The 16,693-nt window shown below is 38.9% G+C and overlaps 1 long non-coding RNA gene across 2 annotated transcripts in view; it reads right to left on the bottom strand.

The window, feature by feature from the left end:
- Positions 1 to 16,693, bottom strand: part of LOC144379924 (uncharacterized) — a 107,226-nt gene that overhangs the window by 53,790 nt on the left and 36,743 nt on the right. For both annotated transcript variants that reach the window (XR_013443460.1, XR_013443461.1), the window contains exons 3-4: positions 12,122 to 12,280; positions 8,360 to 8,529 (exon numbers count right to left, since the gene is read on the bottom strand). This is a non-coding gene — a long non-coding RNA (uncharacterized LOC144379924). The remainder of the gene's footprint in view (positions 1 to 8,359; positions 8,530 to 12,121; positions 12,281 to 16,693) is intronic.

Raw genomic sequence — 16,693 nt, 5'->3', positions numbered from 1 at the left:
GCCCCTACTCCCCGCTTGTGGGCTCTCTCTCTCTCTCTCTCTAAAACATAATAAAAATAAAATAAAATCTTAAAAAAAATAGTTTTTGTTTTTATAATAGGTAAGTCAAATTCCAATAAGATATTCCATATCAGAAACTTAGCTAGGTTAGATGTTTTCAAAGTATGACTATTAGGGATAAAGTATTTTATTATCTGAATTCTTTAGGTAAATGGTAGTACCTTTGGATAAGGCAACCCTACCCATCATCATGAAAATTTTTCAATTACTAAACTGTTCAACTTTAGTTGATCTGTTTATACTGACTTCAGCATTTTGTAGTTAATTTAATCTGAAATCAGAATAGCATTTACAATTTCAGAAAAGCACTGTCCTAAGCACTTTACATGAATTATCTCATTTATCCTCACAACCATCCTGTTATTCCTTTCTACAGGTGAGAAAACTGAGGCTCAGACAATTAAGTAACTGTTGCAAAGCCTTACCACTGTATTTACAACTTTCTGGAATTAATTCACTATTAAAAATTTAAAACTATTATCTATGTATATCTTTGTCAGGAAAACAGTTACCATTCTGATTTTTAACTAGAGTCAAGATAGAGATTTTGTTTAACAATTGTTTACAAACTCCTAGCAGTAGATTCATCTTTTTAGAGGCTCCCTTATTACTCAGTTTACACAAGAATATTTAAGTAAGAGGTAGATAATCAAATCCAATATACCGGGTAGTGGTCCTCTAGTGCATCAAAATCTTTATATGAAATGAACTAGTAAGTTAAAGTTAGTGAAGAGGTGACTAAGTTAGATGGTATTCTTTTAATGTAAAAAATTTTTTCACTAGTAATACTACTGTTGCTCATGTTATATCTTTCCTGGTTTCACCTTATACATCCTTTGTAAGGAAAGGAGCAATCTTGTAATGCGTAAACTGAGTTTACTTTGAAGAGAAGAGGCTTTCTTTTTCTGCGTCTGGTTTCAAGGAAGTTTCTAGGCAAGACCAAATCTCTTTTACACAGATGGCTGTGGTTAGGTTGAGAAACTGAACAGGGGGCTGACAATTTCATAGTACGGATCTTTCCACTTTTCGGGGATTTCATATATTTGAATCTTACGTCAAAGACCAGATGATTTACTGGCGGAAATAAGACCAGTATCCAAGTTTTCACTCTCAGTTTGGCCATGGAGAAAGGTTTTGAAAGGCAGTGTAACCATCTCTGTTGCAATTAACAAAGAAACTCAGATGATGCTCTAGCATGATTTGATGAACCTAGAGCTGCACCAAACTTCTAAGAGGATTTGCTTTCCCCTCTCTGATTTTGTCTGTAAATTAGGACTATTTCTGATCCACCATAGTGGTGAGCTGAAAAATGGTCAAATGGCTGCAGAGTGAAGCTGCTAGTGCTACCACGTTTTTGTGATAAATACCTATCTTGAGATTTCAATGTTGTTTTTAAAGTAAGCTTGTGTATACTGGTAATTTTCATCAGATCCCTCCAGGAAGCATACTGTGCCTCTAGGCACCTATATTATAATTATATAATTATATATAATTATAGGCACCTATAATTCCTCTAGGGCAGCAGTTCTCAAACTTTTCATGCATCAGAGTTACCTTGGAGGGCTTGTTAAAATACAGATTGCTGGACAGCACCTCTAGAGCTTATGATTCAGTAGGTCTGGAGTGGGGCCCAATAATTTACATTTCTACCAAGTTCCCAGATGATGCTGATGCTGCTGGTCTAAGGACCACACTTTGCAGTCACTGCTCTAGAGAATGCCACAGAGATCTATTTGCTTGGGTTATTATGGCCATTCGATGAAATCCATTTCAATGGGCTGCTAGATTGAATGAATGCCATGGACACAGCTTTGTCCTCTGGACAAAGTGGATATGGAAAAACAATGCCTAGATAGACTATTTGGCAAATAAAAGTAGTAGCTCAAAACAGATTTCATTATAAAATATTAAATGCATATCAATACCATGCCCCCAAGAATGAAATAAGACCATAGAATGTAGGTGGGTTAGGAGTCGGGGTGGAGAGGGAAATTCCAGACTGTTTTATCTCTCAGCTCTTTAGCATTTACCTAACTAATCCTAGAAGAACATGCTTCTGAAATTAAAGACAACTGACAATAAGCAGATAACATTCCAACAGGAGCTGAGGCAAATGTGTTTTCTGGGGCAAAGGACTCATCTTTATCTCCCCCTAGTAGGAAATAGCCAGTCGATTATGAGAATTATAGAATTAGTGTTATCATCCAATTGGTTAAAGAATTTGGATGGAGAAAACTGTTCCACTTTTCTCAAGCTGAAAATAGAAGATTAATTTCTGTTCATTTTTTTCTTTATAAAAATGTTCTTGTATAGAAGTCTCAGTATGGTATCCTAAAATCTTCCTAATGTATAGGTGCTTCTTAAAGGTATAGTTTCACAAGGTTCACAAAATTTTCCAGTGCATCGAACCCCATATTTTTTCAGAAACTACCCTTGTAATAATGCCTTGAACCAACATCACTGAAAAGTTCAAAGCTCTTCCTATATCTTTATATCACTTGTTCTCAAAATACCTCTGGGAAGATGCAGACAAGGTATTATTAAACCCATTCTACAAACAGAACAACTGAGGTCCAGACTGCTTTGTATCACCTAGCAAATTAGTGGGGCAGAGTCAGTTATTATAGACTCGTTTTAGAATTTTCGCATCCCACCTTCATTTTGAAGCCATATGTCATGTGCTTTCAGAATGAAGGTGTTCTCTCCTTGAATACTGGCTTTGTAAAATGCCCGGTTCCTGAACTGTAACTGTCTCTGTCAACTCCTTCTCTAGTTCCTACTGTTCACATGTTCTTGTTAACTCTGCTCTCTCTTTTAACAAAGCTACAGCTATTTTCCTCGTTACTATAATGATCCTATAATGACTTTCTTCTTCTTACAAAAGTAACATATATGTATGTTTGTAATGTATTTTAACAATTTAAGAATACATTAAAACTTAAAACACTAAAAATAAAATCACCTCTTAATCCCATCACCCAGAGATATATACCAAGGCCACTTCACGAACATCATCCATTTATTTTTCTATAAAATCCCTTAAGACAGAAAAAGGATTTTTATGTTTTACATTAGTAATATATGCTGAACTCCTTTCTTCCTTTTTTGTTTTTGAAGATTTATTTATTTATTTTAGGGGGAGGGGGGCGGAGCAGAGGGAGAGGGAGAGAGAAACTTTAGCACACTCCACACTGAGCGTGGAGCCCAACGCAAGGCTCGATCTCACGACCCTGAGATCAGGACCTGAGTCAAAACTGAGAATCAGAGGCTTAACTGACTGCACCACCCAGGCACCCCTGCTGAACTTCTTTCTTTGCTATTAATACTGTTTACGGCCTTGCTTCTGATGTTATTGAAGAATGACAGACATGCAGAAAAGTAAACAATCATCAGGTACAGTTTGATGAACATTAGCGAGGTGAACATCCTCATGTATCAGTCTGAGACCCAGGAAACAGCACTGATAGAACTCCAGAAGCCCCCTGTGCCTACCTGCAGTCATCAGGCACTCTCAAAGTTAACCACTAATTGTTTTCTCCTCATTTTGAACTAGATATAAATGACATATATAGTCTTTTATGCCTGGCTTCTTTTGTCCAACATTGTGTTTATTATTGTGTGTATATTCATGCAGAAACTTGTATTAATGGCAACATGGTATACTACTGAATGGCTTACTATGATTGAATCAAGCATGAAAGCAAAAACAATGGTCTTCTATGAGACATTGAAGCTATTTCTAATTTCTCACTGTCGTAGACAATGTTTCTGTGAGCACCCCTATTGGTTTGTTCATATTCTTATATAATCTGTAGGGTAAGTTCCTAGAAATGGAAATGCTGGTTGTAAAGCTAGCCACAATGTTAAGACTTTTGATGAGCATTACCAGATAGCCCTTGAGAATGGTGAAAATATATTTCCAGCAGTAACATGTGAGAGAGCCTGTTTCCCAATATCTTCTCCATCACTGCACATTACAAATGTTCTTTAATGGCAATATTTCTGAGTTAAATTTCTGACTTATTTCAGAGGACAAGGACCGTTTTTATTTTTTAAAGCTAAGTTATTCTTATATAATATGATATTCATATGAATTGGGTTTCTGTTTAGTGCAATACTCTTCAGTTAATAACTTGTATTATAGGATCCTTTGAATATATACACCTAGCTTAGCTAAATACTTCACTTCTCAAATATGTACTCTTCCAGGGTATGAAAAGAAATATAAATACTGTTTCTTTATGTCTATATTTTAATTGTTTTCTAGTCCCTTAAGTCTAAAGATTTACTAGTCTAAGTAATAATTATTGCCCCATGCTCTCATAAGTTGAAGTTTCCTTCCCATAAGTCATTTTTAAGAACTTTTTTCTTATTCTAAAAGTAATATATGATTGTTTGAAAATACAGATTAAGTCAGAAGAAAATGAAAAGCATCTGTATTCCCTCCACCTCACTGTTTGTCTGTTTGAATGCCTCGCTGTAGTCTTCCTTATGTACATTTAGAGAACTATTTTTCACAGAAAAAAATGAATTGTACTGCACATGCTGTTTTCCTCTTAATATATCATATCCATCCAATCATCTCTTGATTCAAATAACTTTACGCAATCAAGTAGGGTATTATATGCTAATATACATTCTCTCCAGGGTGTTTTGTAAACACTAAACTGTAAAGAAGGTGAGAGTTCCTTCTTTATAGGGAATTCTCTCTCAGTAATTGCGTTTGGTGTTGAAAGAGTCCTGGCATCCTGGGGCCCAGGGAGCCCAAGTGAGAATGTGTTTATTGATGTAATTCTCTAGGTTCTATCTAGCCCATCCCCTCCCCTTAGTTCGCTCCTAGCACCTCTGACCACCAAAAGGAAAGGATCAGCTCCTCCTTCTTGACTTTCATGTACATTTCAGCTTCCAGCCATGAGTCTTGAAAGCAGAGATCTGTAATTTTCTTGGATCTTTTCTAAACAGGCTACTTCTGGGAGGTAGTAAAATGGTTACATTTGTTTCCCAGAGTGTCACTGTTGTTTATGCTTCTTTTATAAGCATACCAGGCTTATCAATTAGAAGTGTTTCCATTCATAAAATGTATGCGTTGATGGTACAATGGTTAGTTAACTTAAAAAATATGTACTCGCTGTATAGAACATACAGTTTTAAATTAAGTTAGTTAGGATTTGGAATGAGCCCAGTATTTTTGTAATAAAATATGTGTATGTGGTGGGAGGCTTGGGAGAAGCTTATTACTATAGTTTCATGGCAGCATAATTACTTACAGCATTATTACTTTCTAGTTAACCTATCAGGAACTAGTGTACATTTTTAGTGTTCTATTATTGTTTGCATCTTGCATACTTGAGCAGAATGAGAGATAACAATTCCCTGATTTAACCCTTTGCCCAGGATAAGAGAAAGCAACTGTCATAAATCTTAGCTTCAGCCAGGAAGGGGGAAAATATAGGTATATAGATATAGATACAGATACAAATATAGATATAGATACAGATACAAATAGAGATATAGATAGAGATATAGATATTGGTATAGATATATCACCCTGAGAATCAACTGTGATTTATTTACCAAGCCCAGTCAGTGTTTAAGTATCATAAGGAGTATTAAGCATGAGAATATGTATTTGAAAAGTTTGTTGTCTTCATCCTTTGACAGAGTTACATGCACAAATCATTAGGCCCAGAACTAAACTTGAGATGAAAGGTCATTGTCTTTTTTCCACCAAGCCATCTAACCCCTCGTTTTAGAACAAGTATGAGACCATCTGCTTACCAGGAGGCAGAGAGCTCAAAATCCATTAACGCCATATGTATCAACAGAAGTGTGACTTCAGAGCCTCAAATGTTTTCAATTTTTTCCCTCATTATTATCTGCCAGAAACTTAGTTGGAATGCTTTCTCTTTCCTTAAAAATGCATTGAATTTCAGTTTAATTATACAAGTCTCCCCTCTTATTAAGTAATTACACACATTTTCTCATCTGTGTGTCTATGTTTCAGAAGTAACTGCTTCATTTTGTTGGCAAAAACAGGAAATTAACCAAAAAGGGGGCAATAAGATTTTATTTTCAATTTCTCTTCTTTCTCCCAAGGGGAACTAATGCATCTTCCAATGCATCACAAGATAAAGATGCTGACTCGGTCTCGTAAATCATCCCTGGAGTCTACAGCACAGCCTTTAATGAGAGAGAATTTGCTGTACAAGAAGCTGTTTCATTAAATGACCGAAAAAGAACTTTTCGTCCTCCAGAATTGCCCTTAATGAAATAACTGAGGTCTGAAACCAAACCCTCCCATACTTATCCCAAAACACAGGGGCGGGCAAACAACACAAATTCAAAATGATGAAATGGCTATTTAGTTTGAAACTACTTTGGAAATCTCACCAAAAATGGAAGATTAACCGTGGTCAACATATGGAAGTAAAATGCTCACCACCCGAAAGAAAGACAAATCCAGCAGATCTTCAAGGGACGGGGAAGAAAACAAAGTGGAAACGTTCCAAATGAAGTTTATAATGATTGTGCCTAATTGATGCGGATGTAGATTGGTCTAAATAATAATCCTGTGCATTTGTGGCTTATAAAACATAAGCACTTTTATATCAGTTACTCCCTTTGATCCTAACAATAACCCTGAGAACGAGGCAGGAGATAAATTATCTTTCCAATATTACAGATATGGAATCTGTGGGTCAGGAAAATTAAATGACTTGTCCAAGGTCCTATGTGGCAAGTCAGTGGCAAACCTTCTGATTCTGAACGAGCCCTGCCCTCCTGCCTTTTTAAATTAACTGATAGAAAAGTACTTACATAGAAGTTCTTAGAACACTATCGTGATTCAGCTGTATCACTGGGACAAATTGAAGTTAAGAATTATTGGAACATAGACTCTCCGTAAAATATTAAATTCAAGTGGTTAATGTTAGCCTGCTCCATCCAGATCATTCAAAGATGCTTACCTTCACATACTAACCCCAGATATTTAAGTTCCTCTCTTTTTTAATGGTAACATTGGTTGATTGAGATTTCATTGATTTTCCTTTTACCCACTGGCAGAAAAATCCAATGGGAAGAAAATAAACAAGATCTGTGTATTCTGAAAACTCAAAAATAAAACTTTGATATCATTGATTGACCATGAAGTAGCATCACCCTGAGGATTATTGATCAACCAGCTGACTACAAAACAGCTTCCTAACTTTTCTCCTGCCTCCTCCCTCTCTCCCCTTCCATCCCTCCTTTACATTGCTGGCAGATTATTCCAACTGTAGTTGCCTTGTGCAAATCTTCCTTTAGCTGGCTAAAATAAAATAAAATAAAATAAAAAAATAAACTTTTCATCCTGCTATTCAAGATCTCTGCAAAATAATAATACCTACCATTTACTAAATAACTATTACAGAATTTTCTCAAAACAATTCCAGGAAATGCATGACTAGATCAGTTTTATTATATTTTATTTTTTTAAAGATTTTTTTTTTTTTTAAGATTTTACTTATTTATTTGAGAGAGAGTGCTCGAGGGAGTGAGCACGAGCAGGGGGAAGGGCAGAGGGAGAGGGAGAAGCAGACTCCCACCTGAGCAGGAAGCCCAACATGGGGCTCCATCCCAGGACCCTGAGATCATGACCTGAGCAGAAGGCAGACACAACCGGCTGAGCCACCCAGGCGCCCCAAGATTTATTTATCTATTTGAGAGAGAGAGCATGAGGGAGAGGGGCAGAGGGAGAGGGAGAGAATCTGAAGCAGACTCCACGCTGAGTGTGGAGCCTAATGAGGTGCCCGATCTCACCACCCTGAGATCATGACTGGAGTGGAAGCCAAGAATCGCTAAACCAACTATGCCACCCAGGTGCCCCTATGACTAGATCAATTTTAGAAATGAGGAAACCGAGGCTGAGGGTAGTTAAGTAACTCACCCCAGGTTGGAGAGTTATCAAGTGGTAGCACCAGTGTCTAAACTCAGGCCTGCCTAACTGCAAAGTCCAGTCTTTCCAAATTTATTTCTGACCACTGGGGTATACATAGCCTATATTACCATGAGCCTACAATGCTAGCTGGGCGAACATTCCTGGCCCCATCACAGTTTTGTGCTATTGCCGAGATAGCTTTTCCATCTGGCATGTCCTCCTCAGTCCTACTATCGGGATGCTGTTAGTTCTTCAGGACTAACGTCAAACATCACCTCTTCCTTGAAGTCTTTGCTGATTTATATCTTCAGTGGCCTCCCACACATGAAAAATTCTCATTCTTTGAATACTTCTAGGTCTTTGTATAATTCTTATGGCACTTACCTTATTCTTCTACTGCAGTAATTTTCTTGCCCTCATTAAAATGTATCTGGCTTCCTCCCCCACCATTCAAGGTACTCTTTCATCTCCTCAGCTGCAAGGATTTTGGTGTGAGCCATTGGAAGGATGGAGATGCCATTTATTTTGGTGCAAGGGGTGTGTTTGTTTTGGACCTGTAGAAGTGAAGATGCCCATTAGGTTTAAGTTGGACATGTAAAGTTGGTGATTGTCAATCTATAGAGGCTAGGTAAGCTCTAGTCCTGGATGAGTTCTCTTAAAGCAATGGTTCTAAAGCCTGGTTGCACATTAGAATCCCCTGGTAAACTTAAAAGTCCCAAGTCTGGGCCCTACTTAGGCCAATTTAACCAGACATATACAGGGTAGGATCCAGGCATCAGTATTGTTTTAAAAATTCCCTGGATGGGCCCCTGTGTGGCTCAGTCAGTTAAGCATCTGCCTTCAAAGCTCAGGTCACGATCCCAGGGTCCTGGGATGGAGTCTTGCATCAGGCTCCCCGCTCAGCAGGGAGTCTGCTTCTCCCTCTGCCCCTCTCCCTGTTCGTGCTCTCTCTCTCTCTCAAGTAAATAAATAAAATCTTTTTTAAAAAATTCCCTGGATTATATTTATCTAGGTTGAAAATAGTCCAAAAAAAGGAATAAATTGCTTCCAAACAGTTAGTATTCAGCACAGCCAGGACTTGACTCAAATGTAGTTCATTATAATCAGCAGAGAGAACGTTTCCACTGAATTTTCTCATGCAGTGAATCTGTCCCACCATGACAAGAAGTTGTCTGAAAACCAGAGTTGGACTTTGAGTTTCCAGAATCCTTCCATACCATTCTCCCAAATTCCTCATTGCTTAAAAATCTACAGCTGTGGATTGTTCTATCTAAGAAGACAGATAGAACAGAGCAGAGAATATTGATCATCATTCATTCAACAAACACATTTAACTACTGAGACACTAGTGTTAGTTTCAAGAGACTGAAAAATAAGACACAGGCTCCACCCCAAGGCCACTCAGAGTCTAGCCAGGGAACACAGGCTTGTAAACAAATAGGCATAATCAACTGAGCTATATGGGGGTATAAAAGTAAAATGGTCAATTTCATCTGGTGTGGTGGTGACCAGCTTAGGCTTCACAGAGGAGATGAAGCTTGAGCTAAATCTTGAAAGATGAACTAGTTGATATTTGCAAGAGAACAAGGACAGATTGGGGAAGGTAACCCCAGGAATGAGGGGTTTAATAAGGCAGCCTGGTAGGTTTGGGAAACTACAAATAATCTGGAGTGGAGAGTGTGTCTGAGTGTGCAAGGGTGGGGAGGGATGGGGGTGGCAGAGAGTTGATTAGAGAAATACCTAAGTAGGGAAGGGGATGGACTTTATAAATCGTGGTAAAGGCTTTACACTTGCTTCTTCCCTGTAGACTAGGTCTTACTGCATGGGCAACGGGAAGCTACTGAATGAGAGTTGCATAACCAAACCTTCTGAATGAGAGTTGCATAACCAAACCTTCGAGACATTTCCTATCTCCTAAATTACCTTTGTAATCTTTGGAAACTAGGTGTGGTCAAATGGAATCTAGCCATTGCATTTCTAGGTAGATAGGCAATCTCTAAGGTGGGAAAATGAGCTTAGCCACGCCAACACCAGGCTTCAGTTGCTTGTCCCTTTCGGCTCTTTCCCTCCCTCCTCATCCTCCTGGAGTCTCTCTGTTGTTGAACAACCACTTGCCCCAGGTGGTCCATTACCATGGGTTTCGGAGAGATGGTGTGACCTACGGCGACGGCTCCTGACTCGGAGTAACTGAGGGCCAGGTGAGCTGAGGATCACTGTGACCACTCCTTCCTCCACCCTCCAGGGCCAACTAGGGAAAACTGTCTCTTTTGGTGCATTTGTGATAAACTCTATCGCACCCTAAAGCACCACTACCTGCAGCCCTCAAAAAAAAAAAAAAAAAAAAAAAAAAAGGTTGGCAAGATGGTCCAGTGTATTAGTATTCAGTTCTCAAGGAAGAGGGAGGGCAGCAAAAAGGTCTCAAGTTTCTCCACCTGTCGCTCAGGCACTAAAGTTTTGCAGGCAGCGCTGAAGAGGCCAGGGAAGCTGCTGAGGGCAGCACTTATTCAAGAGGTAAATCCCAGGCTATTCTCTTAGGTAGTCTTGTTATTTAATTAAAAAATTCTGTCATTCTTGGACCCAAACAAGAACTTCAAATTTCAGCTGCCTTCTGGAAAGAGGGTGAGGCCCTTGCTCTTGAAGGACTGTCTCTACCCTCCTCCTGTTTAGAAACACCTGATATATAGCTCTCATCTCATTCTGCTACCATCTGGAAGGTAGGAAACCTCTAGCTTTATCCTCAATCCCACTGCTTGACTTAATGATCTTGGCATGCCACTCAACGTCTGGATGCCATAATAGGTTTTTGCACCAGAGGTAATACATGCCTCTTCCTAACTCTGAAATGCTGGATAAACGCAAATGGAGCTTTTGGGAGAAAATAGTTAAAATGCATGCACCTAATGTAATCAACTGATTCGTCTCAAAATCATTCTCTTAATTTTCTTTTGAAATGGAAAAATATATCTTTCTTATGAGAAATGGTCTTCTTTGGTAACTTTTGAGCATGAACACACCATAATTGTACAAAGTTTTAAAGTATTTGTCAATTCCAAATTAAATGCTTCATTACAAATGGCAACTTTTCAAGATGTTAAGTATTTACTGCTCTCATAGCTTTCCAAAAGATAAGGCAAAACAGAATTCTGGGAACACTGAGATCCTGACCAAAAGATTTGAACACTCTCTATTTCAAACTACAGATGAAGTCATACAATGTAATATTCCACTAATATGATATAAATGGGTGACTATTACCTTATAGCTCAGAGGTGTTAAGTCTGTTTATTCCTGATAAAGACAGATCCCTTTCCAAAATTGCTTTCTTTACCTCCCAGAACACAGCAGTTGTGTTCCTACAGCTAGGCAATTAATCTACTTTTTACTCAGACCAAACTGAGGCTGTTCTTAATGACAAGGAAAAGGGGCGGAGGGGAGCCTGTCAAATGGGATTATTCAGAGAAAAGAAAACTAAGTGGATTCAAAATTGCAACCTGTCATTACCTTCTACAAGTCATACTGGAAGGACTGAAAAAAAATAGCATTTTATCAAAACTATAAATCTAAGGAGGAGAAAGGACTTCTGTTTTTTTTTTTTTAATGTGTTATTTTAACCACTATGATTACTTGGTAGCTTAGATGGCTCGATATGAAAGGTATTAAATAAGAGCATCGGGGTGTGCGTGCGTGTGTGTGCACGCGCACCTGTGTGCTTCCCGACAGCTCTGACAGCTCTTTTTACTCTCGGGGGCGAAAGGTCAAGAGCCCCTGGGAATGTCAGATGTTCTCAGCTGGATGACTGATACCTTGTATATGTCTCCCATTCATTTCTCTATACGTTATCAACCATTAGCTGACAAATCTTCAAATGACTGTGTAGATTCAGGGCTCTTCTCCTGTTTTATAGTTTAAGAAACTGAAAAAGGTGCTTTGTCCTCAATGTTGTAAAACAACCCTTTCTGCTCTTTTGCTCCCTCACTTATACCCCTAACCCCAACAGCCCCTCCCCTGTAAACACATATACATACACTGATGTCATTTGGCTAAGAGCCCAGTAATACAGTATATCGTATATTAAGTCATAGCATGTTATTAGGGTCTTACTGCATTACTTCCTTTTGCTTTTTAAAAGAGAAAGAAGAGGGGCACCTGGGTGGCTCAGTCGGTTGAGTGTCTGCCTTCAGCTTGGCTCAGGTCATGATCTCTAGGTCCTGGGATCGAGCCCCATGTTGGGCTCCCTGCTCAGCAGGGAGCCTGCTTCTCCCTCTTCCTCTGCTCGTGCTCTCTCTCAAATAAATAAATAAAATCCTTAAAAAGAGAGAGAGAAAGAAGGACTTAACACAAATAAACTGACCTTTAAAAACAGAACAACAGGCACTTTGGCACTTGTCTGAAAACAGTACTAGTACCACCCCCCCCCCACCATTATACTTTGTAAGTGTCCACCCTCTCCTTAAAAACAGTGATGACCTTGTTGCCTTAGGCCAAAACATGAGTCAATAAAAAGACCAGAAATTAAAGTTATATCTCCCAACTCCTTATTCTGAGGAGCTCGTGCTATCAAACTAATTCATGGATCCTCCTAAATGATAATTACAATGAAAAAAAAAAGCAGATTGAATTATGGAATTGTTGTAAAGCAGAGGAAATCCTAAGATCTTCAGTAGGGCCATGCTAGAGTGGTACCTATAATAAATAGCTCTACCTGTAATAAATAGCTTGTCATACCTGTAATAAATAATAACTCCAGACTATTAGTGGCATAGTTTGACCCCAGTTTTAAATTTAGCTTTAAAAAGTTCATTCACATGCTTCTTACTATAAATCTTGCAAATGTATCCTATAGACTAAGCTATTTACATATGGGAGTGAAAATGAAGGTCCTGATGATAACTTAAAATCTGACTTTCTCAAGTGTTAAGTGCTGAAGCAGGGGGCAAAAATAAAGCCCCAGAGGAGTTGGGGAAGGAGGAGAGAAGGGAGGGGAAATTTACTATGCAACTCTGAGGCAGACTGCTGCAGAAATTTAGTTATCATGGTTTTATAGGGAGAACTAATTCAATTAATTTGGAAATGTAAAATTAGGAGAAATCATAGTAAAGTAACATACATCTTAATAAGTGGGATGTGGCAGAGCTCCATGCCATCCACTGCTTTCGTACTGAAATGCCATTTAGGATAAGGTATAATTTCCACAAAACGCTGAATTAAAGGGATAATGCATGGCCTAGGGAATTCCATAGGGTGCATACAGACTTTTATTTTTAGATTGTTAGTTTACAGAGTTCAAATCTTTATTTGCTGCTAGTGATTTGCTCACCAAGTAGCCAGCCATGGAAAGAGGAAAGAGTGGTTCCATTTGAGAGGGGTTGGGAGGGTAGATCATAGAAGCCTTTCTTGTGTGTTAGCAGGCTGCACCAGGGATCTGAGTGACCAAGAAGACAGAAAACTGGGCTGCAAAGCTAGATGACCGCTAAAGCATAGCTGTTACAGCCCTTCATTCTCCCACCAAAGACTCCAGATTAAAAGGAAAATCTTAGCTGAGAAAAGGAACTCGGACACCTTAGACCTATGAGGTGGGGGGTGGGGAGGTGTTACACTGAAGAAACACTGAATTCCAAAGTTCTAAGGCACCTGATCATCTCAGTACCCTTCTTTATCATTTTCTAAGAATAAGTGCTCTTAGAACACCACTTGAGGCTGTGTCAATGGGAAACAGTTCTTGCATCAAGCGCTTTCCTATTAGTAGCATGGTGACACGGTTTGGGGCTTATTATTACACCAACCTGTCCAAACCATTTGCTCTAATTTATGAGACTTATAGTGTTACTTTACTAGCTAATCATGCATATTCATTCATTCAGTCATTCCTTCTATTGTTCTTCCATTCCAGAACATCCATACATATAGCTAGGCATTTTATGTACCTGGTTCCAGTAAAATGAAAGAGAATGACAGAGTTCCTGCCCGCAAAAATGCTCACGATCACAGACAAGATGCTCAGACAGTCTGCCATGAAACAGCTGCCTGGTCTCCGTTTTCCCAATTATACTAGCCCCCAGGTTTCTTTTTCATTGATGGCCAGGAGTCAACAAAATTATCTGGGTCTATATAAGGCTCTTTACCTATAGGTTGTGTCCAAAAACAAGCAGCGCCATGGACATACTTTTGGGTAAACAGGTTTTCTTCTTACCATCCTTAGGCCTGACAGGGAAGAAAGTGGGGGGGCTGCTAGCTAGAGGGCATGCCCCACAATCTCACCAATCTCATGGCCCTCTGAAGTTAACAGAGATAGCACTTTCAAGGTTGGTCCCACAAATGAAGCCATGTTGTCAATGACTATAGAATTGCAAAGACCAGATCTCTCAGGCTACCTCAAAAGACGACTGAACGTTACCTCTTTTTTGAAGCTCGATGGGTACAGTCATGGCCCCCAGCATAGTCTAGATAGCACAGACCTTATTGTGCCATGCAGTTTAGTTAAAATTGACATCCACACATACACATCATTATGGAATTGATGACCATGTTAGGCCCACAGAGTTTCTACTAATTTAACTCTCTAAAGGGAACATCATTCAAATGAGCCAAGACAAGCCAACTTCACAGAGATTTTCCTGGGATTTTCTTCCAGCCATTGGTTCCTTCTAGCTTTCTATTTTTAGGATTCGATTACCACTACCCTGCCCTTTGCTCTCACTGCCCTCTTTCTCTCTCTCAGCTCCCTTCCTTTCTTCAGCATACCTCAACTTAAATAATAGATGTTTAGCCTCTGTGCAAAGAGCAAGGTTTAAGGGCAACAGTAAGGTGAAGCATGCAGCACCAAATAGGATACTCTGGACTTCAGAAACCACCATTGTACCAAGTGTACTTGTTCCTCAGAGTGATTACATCACTAGCTGGGGCATGAAGAGCCTATTGGCAGACTTCTAGGCTGGAATTCAGTGAAGCTGGGAATACATATAGATCCGGTGTTTTGTTTTGTTTTGTTTTAACCTGTAAGACTCCTGAGGCACTCTGCTACATTCCAGTCAGCTGACTAAAGCAACATCTTCCTTACTGTATTTGCCTCAAAGATCTCAGACATGGTTTCCTGTATATTATAGCTACTAATACATTAAATATTATAAAACATTTTTTGATTTTCTCCATTATTTAGGTGAATTGCTTGCTTCTAAACAATTCCTTAACCAAGGTTCTATCTTTGTTCAGGCAAGGCTTCCCTCTGTCGCAGCCCACGTAGAACATCTGTATGCAACCTGAATGTTCTCACTGCTGACAGCCCGGCTTCTCCCCAAACTGTCACCATCTGGCCATTGGCTGTGCACTTCTGAGAACCCACGCAGGCGAATGCCAATCTTTTCCCTGGAAGGCTGTGAGCTCAGCATTTCTCCCAGATTCTTGCCCAGTGACTCAAATGAATCTAAACTTGTTTTTTTCCCCACTTTTCTTTCTCCTAGCTTTTAAAATAATAGTTCACACCTATCAATAAAAACAAATTTCCTTTTTAATTAGAGGAAATATCTTCAATTTGTCTTACCACCAGATTGAAGGTAAAATGTGTGTATATATATATATTTTTTTTCCATGTCATTTGCTATGACATCATCATGGAAATATAAATAAATTCTGCTAAGAATTATGATATATATACTTGGAAAGTAGTTAGCTTCAACTGTCTCTTTAAAAATAAAAATCTGATAATATTGCTTTAATCAGACCCTTTAATTTCCTCACTTATTTCAAAACAATGTCCCTACTAAAAAACGTAATTCCTTTTGCAGCTTTATACAATTACTTTTTAAGTTGTATATGAAAATCAAAATGCTAGTTCTGCCATCTCTTTATTAATTCAGCCACTAATCTTCCTTAAGTAATAAGCATTTGGCTCAGTTAATTATTTGGTGATTTGCAGAAACATGTATCAGTGCTTATATTAAGTCAGCATCAAAAATATAGAGATGTCGGGGCGCCTGGGTGGCTCAGTTGTTAAGCGTCTGCCTTCAGCTCAGGTCATGATCCCAGGGTCCTGGGATCGAGCCCCACATCGGGCTCCCTGCTCAGCGGGAAGCCTGCTTCTCCCTCTCCCACTCCCCCTGCTTGTGTTCCCTCTCTCTGTCAAATAAATAAAAAAATCTTTAAAAAAAAAAAAATATAGAGATGTCCAAGACATGGAAACTGCTCTGAAGCTTGCAGGCTGGTAGGTAAGCAAACACTTCCACTTGAGGTCAGAAAGTAGAACTATAGAGATACAAAAGCCCTTCAGAGAACAGTGCTTTATTTTTCAACCACTTTGGTTTCTTTTAAGGCAGAACTGAATGACTTTGAATTCAGATTTTATTTATTAATACAATAAGGGCCTTTTGTTCATAAATAAATAAATACATAAATAATGTTAAAACCCTCTTGCCTCCCTGATAAAATTTCTTTTCAAAAGTTATTTTGTTTTTCTTTAATTATAGGTGATTTCCAACCATGCGGTGGTTCTTGACGTTTTGAGGAGGTCCATGCAAATGTCAGAATTAGAAAAATAGGAGGTTTTTCAATCTTAATGTCACCTCACTATTCCAGTGCTCACAAACTTCAGTGTGCTGTCTTTGTAAAAAGGTAAATGGCTGGGCCCACCCCCAGAGTTTCTGATTCAGTAGGTCTGGTCTGGGGTGGGGCCTGAGAATCTATATTCCCAACTAGTTCCTGGTGATGCTGATGCTGCTGGTCTGA

The sequence above is a fragment of the Halichoerus grypus genome, chromosome 1 (genome assembly GCF_964656455.1).
Source record: "Halichoerus grypus chromosome 1, mHalGry1.hap1.1, whole genome shotgun sequence".
NCBI lineage: Eukaryota > Metazoa > Chordata > Mammalia > Carnivora > Phocidae > Halichoerus > Halichoerus grypus.
The sequence above is the reverse complement of the archived record's forward strand: the minus strand, read 5'-3'. Positions and strand labels throughout refer to the sequence as shown.